This window comes from Oryx dammah, unplaced genomic scaffold, assembly GCF_014754425.2.
Source record: "Oryx dammah isolate SB20612 unplaced genomic scaffold, SCBI_Odam_1.1 HiC_scaffold_25, whole genome shotgun sequence".
Classification (NCBI taxonomy): Eukaryota; Metazoa; Chordata; class Mammalia; order Artiodactyla; family Bovidae; genus Oryx; species Oryx dammah.
The window spans coordinates 64,217,504-64,233,364 of record NW_024070209.1 but is presented as its reverse complement, the minus strand read 5'-3'; the positions used below and the strand labels follow the sequence as shown (position 1 = coordinate 64,233,364).

Below are 15,861 nucleotides of genomic sequence, written 5' to 3'. Positions count from 1 at the left end.
GAAACAAGTAAAAGGAGTCATGGATTTAAGAGTTGGGTGGGACCTTACAAGGCCACCTGGACCACGTCCCTGCTTGGATATAGCCATGGTCGTTGGGATGGCATACTGGTACCAAGACAGCTGAGCCTTGGGAATTGACGTGACAGGCCCACAGGACAGAATCATGGGTTGAAGGCCAGGACATTGGTTTGTGCTGTGCCTGGAGACCTCTGTCTACCACAGACCTTTGCCATGACAACATGGCAAGTGGAAGAGAAACAGAGCTGACAACTGGCTTCTTCCTTCAGATCTGCCAGAAGGGAACAGAGCTGTATTCAGTTTCTTAATGCACAGTCATGTCGATATGATCCTTACACAGGGAGTTTTTCTTTTGTTCTCCTTTTTGGAGAGGGATAGCCATGTGGGATACTCCATCACAGGCACTCTGGGACAGAAATGTTTGAAGAGGTTTATTTTAGGAAGAGAAGCGTTTGCAAAGGTTGCTCTTATTTTCTTATAGATTTCTAAAATCCATCAGGTCTTCTCTAGTGCCCTTGCTCATTCTACAGTGTCAGGAAATTAAAAAAAAAAAAAAAAACACTGATTTCCAGAGGAATTAGCCTTGAGTCATTTTCTGGCGCTAACCTATCCCTATTAAGGGGTCAGTCAAAGTGAGTCAGATCTGGCCAAGAGAAGAGGAAAGGAAGCATTCTCAGAGGGGAGGAGGAAAGGAGCCATCTAAGGTAAGAATGACTGAAGCTGCAGAGATGGACGAGGGTGTTCTCTTGTCAAAATAAAGGAAGATAAGACCATTCCTAACAATAGGCAGGTGCTTTATTTCACTATTCAATAATCACAGTTAATATTTATTTAGTTCTTATTCTGTATGCAGCACATGCATTAACTTATGGGAGTCTCACAGAAACTCAAAGAGACATACTATTATTGTCCCCATTTTACAGGTGAGAAAACTGAGTTATAAGGAGATGGAGCAATCTGTCTACCATCACACAACAAGAAATTAAATCCAGGGAACTGGGCTCTTAACCTGATACTGAGAAGAGTTGCATTTAGCTGTAGTTCATTCTTATTTTATTAATTTATAATTTATATGTATATTAATATATAATTTATAATTATATAATAGAAAATATATAATTTATATATAAATCATATAATTTATAACAAATAATAAATTCATTGTTTTTATTCATTAAAATATTGATTTTATTAATAGTAGTTGCAAACAGGATTTTAAGATCATTTGTTCTGAGTTGAAAACCCATGCCTTGGCCTTAATTCACATCTGGGGGAATTTTAATTCCTTGGTTGTGCTTCTTTGTGGCCCATATTATTTTCAAAAGTATAATTGGAAAATATAAAAATAATTATGAATACTGGCTTCTAGATTAAACATCTGTTCAACTTGGGCAAACAGATCAAATTAAGGCTGAATCTCTTTCTTATGAAAATTTTACTTCTTTCATATGTAAGAGTTTGTTTTTGTTCTTGTTGAACTTCAGTATTTAGAAGTAGACATATTTATTTAGTTTGGCCCAGATCTAGTATGTGTTTCTTGGTCTATTCTTTTTAGTTTATTGTATCTCTTAATCTTCTACACATGCAACCAGAGACCTCAGTGATGAGGGCATTGGAAAAATCTAAACAAACAATAAATTCTGGCTACATGATTCCCTATAAATGGAGTGCTTAAAAAATAATGATTGGAAACGTGATGTTGGAATGATCAGATCTTTATGAAGTCACCAAATTATAAATTTCCAGTGCTCGCCATAACTGGTAATATTTTTTCTTATTGCCTGAAGTGTTTGTGATCAGTATTTTGTACATGATAAAAACAAAATAGTTCCTTGTTTTAAGAAGTAAATGTGATTCAATCTTAGATGGTTCAAATAGACCTAGAGGCCATGATGATTTACTGTGAATTCTCAAGATTCAGTTACCAGCCCCTTCTTCTTCGTTGCCCCACTGGAGTTCAGAAAACTGCCCCAGTCTCCTGGCACTGACTGAATACCCTCACAGGAAGTTTCTCTGAATTTCCACCTGGTGCAGACCTTGGACACTCAGGTGACACCTGGTGTCTGTCCTCAGTGGCACCTGGTACTGAGAACAGCACCCCAAATTGTCAGTAGTCTCACCTGGGATAGAACTTTGTTTGAACTGATTTTCCTGCTCCCAGCTCTCCTCTTTTTCTTGTGTAGTCTGAATAATTTAGCCATTCCTCAAGTGATTAGTAAGTACCTACTCTGCTCTAAGGACTGCGGAAAGGATGGTAAGTTAGAAAGACAGCCGCTGTCCTCACAGAGCTGATGGTCTGAAAGGGAAAACACAATAGCAATAAAGCATGAAGATAGAAATGTAGTATACATTGGAAATGTATAGAGAATATAAATAACAGAATAAGTACACTAAAACAGGGGTCCCCAACTGGAACTGGGCTGCACAGCAGACGGTGAGCGGTGGGCAAGCAATCACAGCTTTATCTGTATTTACAGTTGCTGTCCATCATTCACATTTCAGGAGGGAACCCTACCATGCTTGAATCTTCTGGAAACCAACCCCACCCCACCCTCGCTCCACGGAAAAATTGTCTTTCACAAAACCCATCCCCAGTGCCAAAAAGACCAAGATGATTTAGAAGGAAGTCAATCAAACTGAAGCAGCATCCAGAACCTTTACGGATGCTTTGCTGTTGGCATCTGCTTGGTAAGATGGCTTTTTCCAATTTGAAAGTAGAATTTTGTGGTCCTTAGTTCTCTGTAATGCTAAAAGTAAATCAATAATAATTTCCCCAGGTGTTAAATATATTTTCCTAATAATAAAAGTAGTAACACAAGTTTGTTAGAAAGATCTTACCTAGTACAGAAAAAGTTTATTGAAGAAAACAAAACCCTCCATAATCCAACTGAGAGATGGCAACTTTAACTCTTTAAGTCCCTGTAGAGTTGGTTTTATACTGACTGTAGGCTGCAAAAGAGATGCAAAAGAGACAGAAAGAGAAGAGATGCCGCAAACAGAGAAGTGAAAGTGAAAGTTGCTCAGTAGTGTCCAACTCTGGGAGAGAATTCTCCAGGCAAGAATACTAGAATGGGTAGCCTTTCCTTTATTCAGGGAATCTTCTGGATCCAGGAATTGAACCAGGGTCTCCTGCATTGCAGGCAGATTCTTTACCAATTGAGTTATCAAGGAATCCCAAACAGAAGCAAGTTTTTTGTTACCTGTTCCATCAGTTTGACTTCCCTGGTGGTTCAGTGATAAAGAACTCATCTGCCAGTGCAGGAGAGGCAATTTCAGTCCCTGGCTTGAGAAGATCCCCTTGAGAAGGATGCCCTGTATTCTTACCTGGGAAATCCCATAGATGGAAGGAGCCTGGCCAGCTACAGTCCATGGGGTTGTAAGCAGTCAGACACGACTTAACGACTAAACAACAATCGCTTTTACGGTCTTCTGTTGGCCATTACAGGAGGACCACATGAGAGTAAGAATACAAAAAGAAGGAAGTGATTTGGATTTTACATTGAAACCATAAAATCTTGCAGACTGTCTACGACAGAGTAATTTTTATGAAGATCCAAAATGCATTTGTAAAAATCATCTGTCAGAAAATCCTTCATGAGCTGCTACTTAGAAGAGAGTTTACCACATCTAGTAAATTTGAATGGGCTTCCCTGGTAGCTCAGCTGGTAAAGAATCTGCCTGCAGCACAGGAAACCCTGGTTCAATTCCTGGGTTGGGAAGATCCCCTGAAGGAGGGCATGGCAACCCACTATAGCATTCTTGCCTGGAGAATCCTCATGGACAGAAGAGTTTGGAGGGCTACAGACCATGCTGTCACAAAGAGTTTGACACGACAGCGACTAAGCACAGCACAGTAAATTTGAATATTCACATGTCCTACAATTTCATCCCTGAGTTTCATTCCCGAAACAAAGTCTTTCAGTCGTCCACATGTGCACCAAAGCACATGGAATGAGAATGTTCCATGCAGCAGTGTTTGTAATAGAAATCAATCAGTAACAGTCTAGATGCCCATCAATATAAAAAAATAACAAAATTAACTGTGAGGTGCTAGTATAATAAAATGCTGTATAGCAGTGAACCTGATGGAATGGGAGCTACACACATCTGTCCAGTTGCATCCATTGATTGAAAAATGTAGGGCACAGGTTTGATATATTAGAAAATTTAAGAAGCACACCATATACTAAAACATTATGATACTTTCAATAAGAAAATAGCGATTAACAGATCTGAAGCTCTCACTATGCAACAAGCACTATAATAAGCATGTCAAGTTGTTTTCATTTAATTCTTACAACAGGTAAAGTGTTAAAATTAGGCTTTTTTTCCCCCCTCATTTGCCAGATGAGAAGGACATATGGCTACCTATGGCTGATGTTGTTGTATGGCAGAAGCCATCACAATACTGTAAAGTAATTATCTTTCAACTTAAAGTTAAAAAAAAGAAAAAGAAAACATTCTCCCAAGGTTACATGACCAGCATGTCACAGAGCTAGGATTTTAACCGAGGCAGAACAATTCTGGAGCCCACTGCCCTAACTGCTAAATGAAAATTTGTTTTCCCCTAGATTTAGCTCTGTGTGTCATATGAGGAAATGCTAAATTGCTGGAGTGTTGGAACGATGTCTGAATGGATAACTAGTCCTGGCACAGGTGAATGGGCCAACTCCTCATCTCTTCAAGCTCTCTGCACTGTGCTCCGGTGACGAAATCACCCTCACTCTTCTACCAGAATTTCAGGCACCTCGCCTGTAAACATCAACTGGGTAACATATTTGACATTTTTATTGAGCATTTATTGTAAGCCTGGCATTTATCTAAGTATATGGAAGCACTAATTCATTGGATATTCATAGTACCTTCTGTGGTAGATGTTACTATGATGCCCACTTTCCAGATAAAAGGACAGGCCCTGGGAAAACTGTTGCCAGCGATTAGACAACTTGTAGGTGGCAGCACCCAGGCCTTCCAGCTCCCAAGCCTATGGCTGTGTCCTTATCCATACACTGCCTCCCATAAAATATTATGCCTAGAGTAAGGACAGATAAGCAAAAACTGGCTAGTGAGCTATATCAAACATAGAGACCTCATTGATATTCTAAAGAATTTCCATTTTCTTAAGGTGCCAGAAAAATGTACTATTTAACATGTGTACTCGGAGAAGGCAATGGCACCCCACTCTAGTACTCTTGCCTGGAGAATCCCAGGGACGGGGAAGCCTGGTGGGCTGCCATCTATGGGGTCGCACAGAGTCGGAAACGACTGAAGTGACTTAGCAGCAGCAGCAGCAGCAACATGTGTACTAAGAAAAACCAGGATGGCTTCATCTTGGAGACCGTAAGAACAATACAGTTGCACTGGAGTTTTTTATTGAAGTATAGTTGATTTATAATGCGTTGGTTTCAGATTTATAACAAAGTGCTTCAGTTATATGTATATACATATATATGTAGCTTTTTCAGATTCTTTTTCCCTTATAGATTCTTATAAGATATTGAATATAGTCCCCTGTGCTACACAGTAGGTCCTTGTCATTTATCTGTTTTGTATATCACAGTTTGTATCTATTAATCCCAAGCTCCTAAATTCTCTTGAGTTTTTAATTTAATTTTGTCACAAGTTCACTGTCTCATCCAAGCTAACAAGACTTAATTCAATTAGCAGCATTGTAAGCATTTGATTCACATTTGCTTTAAGTCATATTTAGGGTGAGGAATGCCATTTTATAAATTAATCAAAATTTGGGGGAGGAGTCCCACTATATGTGAGACTCTAGAACAAAAGATACAGAGCTGAAAAATATACTGCCTCTGCCCACAGATGTTCACAGCCAATGGTTACAACATTATGATGACAGTGCCTGTCATTCAACTGTTCAACATGTTAGATTCTGAAACAGAACATATACACTCTACATGTGACTAACTCAATGTGTGCTGCCCTAAAAAATAGGTAACTTTTGAACTGAGATATACAAGATCAGTGCCCATCACTAGGCAGAAATGGAAAGGAAGGGCATTGCTGGTAGAGGGGCACAACATGGTCAGAAATCTGGAGGCTCAAGAGCATATCATATGTATAAATTTTTTGTCACCAGAGTGCAGATTGCTTAGGGGGACATGATGGAAAATAATCCTGGAAAGGCTAGTTGGCAGGAAATTACAAAGACTTTGCCTGACTCCATAGTTAGGCTTGAGGGCAACAGGGAGGCAAAGACTTTTACACAGGAGGGTCTCATAGGTATTATTTTGTAATGCTAACTCTAGCATTACATGGAAGTGAGGAGGTTGGATGACAAGAAGGAGAGAAACCAATCTGAAGGCTGTTGTAACAGTTAGGTGAAGCAATACCAGGGGTCTGAACTAGGCTACTTTATGAAATAAGTAGTATTTTGGGACCCATTTTACAGATGAAAAGATCAAGGTACATAGGAGTAAAGTACGTTGTGCAATGCTATGTGCATGCGTGTTAAGTCGCTTAAGTCACGTCTAACTCTGTGCAACCCCATGGACTGTGTAGCCCACCACGCTCCTCTATCCATGGAATTTCCCAGCAAGAATACTGGAGTGAGTTGCCATTTCCCTCTCCAGTGCAATGCTGCACTGCTGGTAAATAGAGGGGCCAGATGCAGACCCAGGGAGTGAGACAGTAATGCCCCCTGCACTTGTCACAGCTCTGCCAGGCCAGCTGATGATCATGGCAGGTGAGAAGGGAATGAGCTGAGGCAGCAAGAGAGAGCCTTGAGCCTGAACTACAGAGTGGAGCAGACAGTGGTGCTCCCAGGAAATATCACATGGATCACAAAGAAGCAGATTGGGTGAGAAATCAATGAATTCAGTCTTAGATATGGACTGCAGGAGTTCTGTGATAGTCAGGCCATGACACCAGAGGGCTGTTGAAAAGGTCAGGCCTAGGCTTCAGGAGAGGTGTGGACAGAGAAAATCAACCCAGACACAGAATACCCTGCTAAATCGACACCGTTCCACCCAAGACCCACATCCTGAAGAGGAGAACCTGAGGCCATAAGAACTGAGCACTCTGGGGTCGCACTCATGTTTGAATTCTAAGCTTAAATCTTTGTTCTAGGAGATATGCCTTCACTTTTCCAATCAGAGTTTTTCATTCATAAATGGAGATTACAATACTTCATTTGCCATGTTATTATAAAGGTTATCCTCCAATTAAAAATTAAAATTAAAAAAAAAACTACCCATCAAGAATGAAAAAAAAAAAGATTAATATGTATCTAAAGTACCTGACAGGTTGCTTTCCAAAAGTAAGTGCTCAATTAGTGGTGATCATTATTATGATTGTTTCCATGTAAGGATTTGTCTAAGGCAAGGCTAGAATGTAGCGAACAGTCTGGGCAGCCAGCCCAGTTACTCTCTTGGCAGTTTTTCCCATAAAATTCTCTTACCTACATGGAATTGTCACTACATTTCAACCCAAGAAAGTCCTTTTGAGGAATATGAATTGGGCTTAAAAAAAAAGATCAGTTCTTTATTTGCCAAAAAAATAACCTAGAGAAATGAGATAAAAATTCTATATATGCAAAAAAAATTTAATTCTATATATGTACACGATAAAATTTAAAATATTGACTGAAAACAAAGCAAGTGCCACATTTCCCAGATTCTTCTTTTTTTAATTTATTTTTTTAACTTTTAGGAAAACAGCTTTACAATGTTGGTTTCTGCCTTACAACAATGCAAATCAGTCATAATTATACATGTATCCTCTCCCTCTCGGTCCCTTCCTCCTCTCCCCCATCCTGCCCCTCTAGGTCATCATACATTTCCTAGATTCTTAAGTGACAGAGGCAAGTGTGTGGTGTGGCTCATCACCTCTGAAGCAGAATCAGGTCAGATGAATAGTAGAAGGTATGTTTTCAGCCATAGTCACCATGTTCAAGACTTTCCATTATATTTGTCCACAGGGGGCACACATCCCAAGAAGGACAGTCTTTCTGGAATCATAGAAAACTTTGAGATTTGAAACTTCAACAGAAAAGACTTGAATTTGGTAATAAAGTAGAAACGTTAAAGATTGAAGGCCATGTACGCATTTATTTATCACTTTGTCATTCCCAACTCCTTCAGACATATTTTACTTGAGGATTCAATGTGGTGACTAACAGCATGGTTATTTAGGAAGAGACCTTTAGATCTGAAAAATTACAGTAGAATAGAATTTCTAGGAAAAGGTCTCATTTACCACACACACACACACACACACACACACACACACACACACAGCATACATGCACAGAGTTCAAAATACAAACCAATACACTTAAGGAAGAAAGACATCGGAAATAAATAAATGAAATTTATTGTTTAATTTGATTGCCTCAAAGATAATATGTTCAGTAAGGATATGAGTATAACCAATATGGAAAAAGTAAAAAAAAAAAAAAAAAATTAAAAGGAGGAAGCAGGGCCAACCTCATCCTTTAGAAATAAGAAAAGATGTTTCAAGACAAAAATCTTTTCCTCTCCACACTAAAGATTCTTGGCCTGTTCCGTTCTCGTCTCAAGAGCATGGCTGCAGAGCATCAGGTTCACTAGTTCTTGTTGATTCCAAGCGCCCGCCCCCAACCCATGCTTATCTGAATATATAAGCCTGCCCTTTGCTCAGATTTATGGGTCGGGCCAGAGCTGTGTGTATTTACAGTGTTCTGACCTGAAGACCCTGGGCTGAAGGAGAAGAGGAGGAAACCAGGCCCATTCCATAAACAGAGACAGATATGAGGGGGAGGTAGAAGGCCTTGCTAGCACTTAACATTTTTAACTATTTGGCCAAGCTTAAGAATTAGTGATTAGATTAGAGCAAAAGTAGAACGAGAGACCGGAGTGCAGACTTGGTGGGGGGAGTAAACTGTATTTTTGCTGGTTACTGGGAGGGCCCAGGTTGGGGGATGGGAGTGGGGTTAAATGTAATGTGGAAGGTCTGAGAGAAAATTGATAACTCAGATGCAGAGGGAGCTATAAAATGCTTTGGGAAGGCAGAGGGTGTACAAAGAGGAGGATATAAACTGCCTTCAATAAGTTAGAAAATTTCTCCAACCACAGCTTGCATTTCTTGTGTGAAGCAGGACTGCTTGCATTCTTTAAACTGTAAAGGGTCATCGAAGAAAAATCTCCTGCTCCATGCTTAAATGAGAACACATTGCCATAGATTACCAAAACCTAATCAATTGTGAGTTGAAATATTTTTCTCAGGGTCTGGTGGCCACTTGAAAGCAATTCCATTTTCAAACAGGAGTGCTTGGTAAAGGGACCACCCCCATGCAGAGCTCTGGTCCACGCCCCAGTTCAAACGGGAAAGACCATGCAATGCAATGGTCTTTCCTTCTACCTCCCCCTCATACCATACTGTAAGCAGTGCTTGGCACCCAAAAACTGAACCCCACACCCCCAGGGTGGCATCTTTACCCATGAACCAAATGTGAAAGTACAACTTCTGTCTGAGCCATTCTCAAATAATCTACTTGCTGGAAAAACTTGAGTGCATGTGGAAAAACTGGCCTACTGACTGGCTAAATTAGAAATAATCTGGCATCCATAAGTAAAGGCCTCCATATTCACTGGAGACCTCCAAAGCCAAGCAACTGGGACAACACAGTAAGTGGCTCATCCACAGATCAATTTACATTGCAACAGAGCAGAGAGCTGTGGTGTACGTGATTTAACCCATGATGGGAGAATTTGTGAAATACCATGAAATGGTTTCCTTTCGCTCATTTTAATATCAAGCAATCTGGTTCATATGATGTTCCCTGTTAAAGCATCTGCTAGAATGATATTGCTTGACTGGACTATTTTCTCAGGTACACTCTGGATCCTGAAGAGTATTCCTACTCTTCTAAATGGGTCTGTGTGACTTGGATTAAACTAACACTAAACAATTGCATGAGAACATGTGTGTGCTTAGTACTGGTTGTGGCACTTCATAAATGTTAATTTGTTTATGAGGATTACATTATTATTAAAGTCACGAGTTGGAAATAAAAAGGAAAATTGACTCTACAACCAAACTTTGAAAAATTGTATGATCCAAAAATACGCTGAAATGTATATTTTCTATTTATGTTTGGCATTTTCTGTTCAAAATTAAAATTCAAAGCAGTAGAGCTAAAGAAGGCATTTGAATTATTCTGTCAGTGCAAACTGAGTACACAACAGTGAAAACTTGGGCCAAAGGTGATGAATGGGAAGCAGCTATCCTAAACAGGTTGCATTTCTAAAGTCAAATGAAATACGTGATATTCTAGAAAACTAACTTTTTATTACTATCATTTTTTAACTTTCCCCTAAAATAACACAACTTCTGCTTTGTCAATAATGCATGCTCAAAACAGATGCAAGCACATGATGAGGATTTGGGAGGAATTTGGGGACTATTCCATCGCAGCTAAAATGCTTTTCTGTGTCATTTCTGTTGAGATCCATTTGCCGGCGAAATCATTTTTTTCTCTAATATGGTGTGGATCGCAGCAACAGTTCAGATGTAACCATTTAGGAGCAGAGGCCTAACTCAGTATGCCAGGAAAAAAAAAAAAACATGCACCACAAAGAGCATTGAGATGAATGGCTCTATTTTATGAGCCATAAAAGTTTTATTCATCTTGACACTGAAACAGGTTTAGGCAGTGAGTTGACACGCCTTAAATAAATAAGTGGAATTAATTCCCCAGCCCTTGAAACAATAGCAGCATGCATGGAGCACGGAGAAATGCCCCATTGTTTCCTGTGGCTGCCTGATATTGATATTATTTGTGTTTTCTGTGCTGCTGCCTCAGGGGCCTGGTTGATCCACTTCAGATTCATCCCCTGTTTTATTAGAGGTTGAAAAAGGTTCAAGACCTGTTTGTACCACAGCTCCCACCGACAGCTAAGGAACCAGTTTGGCGTCTGGTTTGTCTGTTGTTTTACTGCTGACCTTCAAATCAACTTTAACCCCTGACCTCCAGAGGCATCTATCATGACAAGAGGCTGTTTAACACAAATGGTGCCCATTTATAGGGGAAGAGACTCAGAAGATTTCCTTTTTATGAAGAATTTAGTTTTTCACCCCTCTTTTCTCAGTCACCACAGGTGAAATCTCTCTCAGCAGCTGGCTTATGAAATAATGGGAAGGGAGGCCTTAATGAGCAGAAAGCACCCTCAGCTGGAGATAAATATATGCAAATGAGATGCACAAACAAAGGAGCCTGGACAGAGAAATATCTGCAATTCCAGCAAAATGCTGCCTGCAGCTCGAAGATGAACAGCTTTGATAAAATGGTAACAAAAAGCACCTTTTTATTCTCCAGCGTGTTTTACATTGCAATAGGCCATTGTCATCGCAAGCCAGTGGAGCATGCAGGGGTTTTCTGCACTGTTCCAGAAAACTGTTTAAACATTTGTTTTAAGGCATTCATGAAATATAATCAATGGACTGCTTCTGTGTTGTTGTCATGGTTTTTTTTTTTTTTTTTCCTGAGTGTGTTTTAGACGTGACTGTCCTTCTTTTACCTGTTGGTCTTTTCATAGTTTCATAGGCCTCTCTCTTTTGGTGACTGTTTCTTCCACAGTCCAGATTTTTTTTTTTTTTTAATTTCAATGAAAAGAGATTTCAAGTTAATAACTAGTAGGAATCCGCTTTGAGCCACCACAGGGCAACACCAAACAACTAGTGTTAATGATGGCAATCAAGTGTGTAGAGCTAATTCAGAGATAGGCACGTAACAGGCTGATTTTAATAAGCTTTAAAAAGGCAGTCTCTAACTTTTAAAAGTCTCCTTTTAATTCAACCATCCTTGGCTCATATGATACCAAAACAAACAAAACCGTTAAAATATGTTTTCGATATATAGCCACAGTGTTATTTGATGGTATTTTCAATTAGCATTGTGTTGGGAAAATATTGATTTGATGAGCTTTAAAAATGGAAAAGCTAAATTCATTAACCTATTTGTGGGAGGAGCGGTGGGGGGCAGGGTGGGGAATAGAAACTTTTTTTTTTTTTCTTCAAAGGAATTAAGCCCCAATCCCAGTCTCTTGGTGGAAGACAGGCTGGACCCAGGACAGAGAAATTGCTGCACATGAACATACATATGATGTTTAGGTTAATAATCAAAGCAGTTAAGGTGAGAGATGTAAGACTAGACACTTCACATGTATCAAAATACCATCACTCTAAAAGCTCTGCAATATTTGGTTTTCATTTATAATCCAATCTTCACATTTTGAGTAAAGATGTACAGTCCTTTACCTAAATTATTTCATCTTGGTTGCCTGGATTGGAGCAGAGACATTTCTTCTGAGTACTGTGGCGCTTTCACATTTTATGTGCATTTCATCAGGCAAACGTCAAATTTGCTAATAACAAGAAAATCTCCTCATTTTTAATCATGCCACTCCTGTTGCATGGGTTGGGGGTTGGGGGAGGAGGGACTGGAGGAGGAAATATAAAGCATTGAGCAGTCTGACCAAAGAGCAGAAGGAGAAAATGTTTCTTTGGGTTTGGAAACAACACATGCTTGGTTATCTCCATGCCTGCATCAGCACATCATTAAATTCAGAAATTCAGGAGTTAATAGAAACTTGGTTCTATTAGAGATGCTTTTGCCAGCCCAGGTTTGAGGCAGCATAATTATGCTCAACTGCTGTTGTTTGGAAAGGGCAAACAGCATCTTAGGCACAGAACAATGAAATTACAGCTGAGATTTAGGTTAGCAAAAGCCGTCTTCTCTAGGCTTTTATGATTCATTATTTCCCATTAAATACAGTATTAGAAGTGTACACTAGATAGCTCATGGTTGCTGCTCTCGGAGCACATTATCTATATTACACAGGTCTGGGGAGCAGAATTAGAAAACTTTGGGGGAATGAGCAATATGTGTTTGCTGATAGAAGTACCATATGGCTCATCTTCTTCAATTGCTTTCATTGCGACTCTGATGCTGGAGAAATTAAAGTTTTATTTGATGTGGCACAGCTTAATGAACTGTCTTCTGTTAGGAAAATTGAATATGTTTCCTGTTATTTGAGCACAGAGCCTCCATGGTTTGGCTGATGAGGGATGCATTATGTATTGTTTATTTAGCATTTGGAAAACAAAAGCAAGATATTGAAGGTAAAATTGATTACTGTTGGATTGCATTATATAATCAAGTTTTATCCCTTTAAATTTCCCTTTACAATCCTTTGTTAATGTTTTAATATGAGATTGTTCCAGGTTTTTGTCCTTCTGAAGTACAAAGAGCTTGCTGGTTTTTTTCCCCCCTCAAGATACCTTTATTTGTAAACAAGTCACATGAAACTTGAAACCTAATATTGCTATATTTATAGAGTTTGAAGAACGATATTTGGGAAAGATGAATATAATTCAATTTGTGTGACTCTAATGGCAAAACTTCCAAGTGAGTCCCCAATCAGCTTTGAGAGAATCTAACATTTGCTAGCTGAAAGTGGAATGTCATTTTCTTTTGTTTGAAATAGACCACTTAAGAACATGCCTTATGAGAAGGAAGAAATTTTTGATATTTGGAAATACAAACCTCAAAATATCAAATTTTAGATTTTCAAGTTAGTCGTCAGTGAATGAAAAGTTGGACTCAACTTGTGAATTTTTTAAAAATGAAGTGTACATTCCAAGAATTTGATATTCTACTAAATATGATTAGAGAAAACATAATCAAAAATATACTTACATGATGAGAAAACTGAAATGTCATCCATGTGAATGTTCTCTACTCCCTGAACAATCTGCAAAGATACACATCGAGCATTTTGTTTAATTTCCCCTTTTTTGTTCTGGATCTGATTGTGTTTTAGACATAAAATCTGAATGATCTCTAAAAAGACTGAAAGTAAGATCATCTAATCACTGTGTTTCTTTCATTTTTTCAGTAAGAAATATTCCTCACATGGGCTGGTGACTCAGACACAGATCTGCAACAAGCAACTAGATAAAAAATAGTTAAAATGAATCAACATTTATCTGGAATATACAGTCCTGACCTTAGAAAAAAGTCATTTATCTTCTGTGTCCTGTGATGTTTTGAGGATTCTGGCAAATATGGCAGTTAAACAAACTTCTCTCATAATCTAAATACTGTCTGTTCAAGAGAGGCTTCCAATGTTTATAGCCCATAAGTAAAGAAAAAAAAAAATCTGGTATTTAACCAAGAATAGTGCTCTTGAAAATGTCTTCGAACAAAGTGTTTAAGCAAAACTTTGGCCACGGATATTTTCAATTCCTCATTCTTCTTCTGATTCCTTTTTTCAATGAGCTGTTTTCATATGCCATCATTTCACTCCTTTCCTTGAAATTAACGAATTCATTTCAAAAAATGAACGCCTAACTAGTGACCTGGTCATACAAACTTCCTTGAGAAACAGTTGAGAAGAAAACATCACATTTTTATGAACCCCATCTCCTGCCAGGGGCCTCGGAGGAGGAACACCATTATGCATTGTTATCAGCGTGGTGTAATTTGACTGTTGACAAAGTATCCGTGGCAGTGAGAATGAGCGCAGTTAGAAGTGTGGCGGATTGTAATCAAGAAGATGCTTAGCTGTGCAACACTGCATCTTGAGCAGATTTGAATCAACATTGCCTTAAGGGGACACACACACATACCAAAAGGAAAAAAAAAATCCATTAATTTTTAGAGGGAAAATTAGAGTGGCACTTGATGAAGTGAAATTTGACATGCGTTAATTGCTCTGCAGCTCCCCTAATTAGAGATTTTCAAATTCTTTTACTGCTGTCACCATGATGGCACATTGTCTTGCAGGACAAATAGTGAAACTGCAAATTTGTTTGATCAGGAAGTTTTACAGAGGAAGATGGGACTGTATCCTTGAGCCCACTTCCAAAAGGTGGACAGCTGGAGAGCAAGGAGGAGTTCTCAGCTCTACCTTGAGCACAGATAAAAATATGCTTATTACAATAGTTTCAGTCTGAGATTTAATGTAAAGGAAGCAGGTGCTGATGCAATTTCCTGAAACAGATGGAGATGTTCCTCTGGTACTCATGCCTCTGTTTCCAGTGAAATATTTCAGGTGGAACAAAAAGTCAGCAAGATGCTACATTATATACACATTCTCATATTTCTACTTATATTCTTCAGAAATTGGAGTGAGGCAGATTTTGAAAGGCTGTGTCATGTTTTTCCCATGTCTGAAGTCAGAGGCAAACAGCACATTTAATCCCCTTCTTAATCTTAAAGTAATTATAGTGCTGTTTGGCCCCTAGCATGGCATCAAATATGATACCATAATAATTTTGGTTTCCCTTTTCAGCCCCTCTTGTCTAGCCCTTGAACCTCTCTTAATTCATTAACATATTGAATTTTTTTCAATTTTCCATTTTCTTGCAATAACAATATTAATGCTGGGGTGAAAGCTTGATTGGAGCTAAATTACTTGTTACCTGCTGGCATTTATTTATATGGCATTGAATTATAAAGCTTTGCTATTGTCATGCCTTGGGCGAATTGTTTATGACACCAGTAATAGGAGTAATTGTTATTGTTGAAATTACCTGTCAGCTACCCATAGCAGTGGCCCTTGTCCCACTGACAAATAGTGACAAGGGAGAGGTATCCTCCATGCGTCCCCCTGATGGCTTCTCCTCTGATAATAAGAAGTGCAGGGCCTCTGATAATTTGCCTGTCACTGTTGAGTGCAGCTCAGAGAGAGTTGGCCAAATTGTTGTCATTCACTTTGACAAAGACAGCAAAATGCTCCTGTGCAAGAGTAGGATTATCAAAATAAATGAAATCGCTTACACCCCCTTTGTTTGTTTGGCTCAAGAATTGCCTGGCTTTGTATGAGGTTGTGAATTAGG

The 15,861-nt window shown here is 38.9% G+C and overlaps 1 long non-coding RNA gene across 2 annotated transcripts in view; it reads right to left on the bottom strand.

Annotated features, from left to right (window-relative positions):
- Positions 1–15,861, bottom strand: part of LOC120851350 — a 175,590-nt gene that overhangs the window by 121,767 nt on the left and 37,962 nt on the right. For both annotated transcript variants that reach the window (XR_005718294.1, XR_005718293.1), the window contains one exon: positions 13,718–13,772. This is a non-coding gene — a long non-coding RNA (uncharacterized LOC120851350). The remainder of the gene's footprint in view (positions 1–13,717; positions 13,773–15,861) is intronic.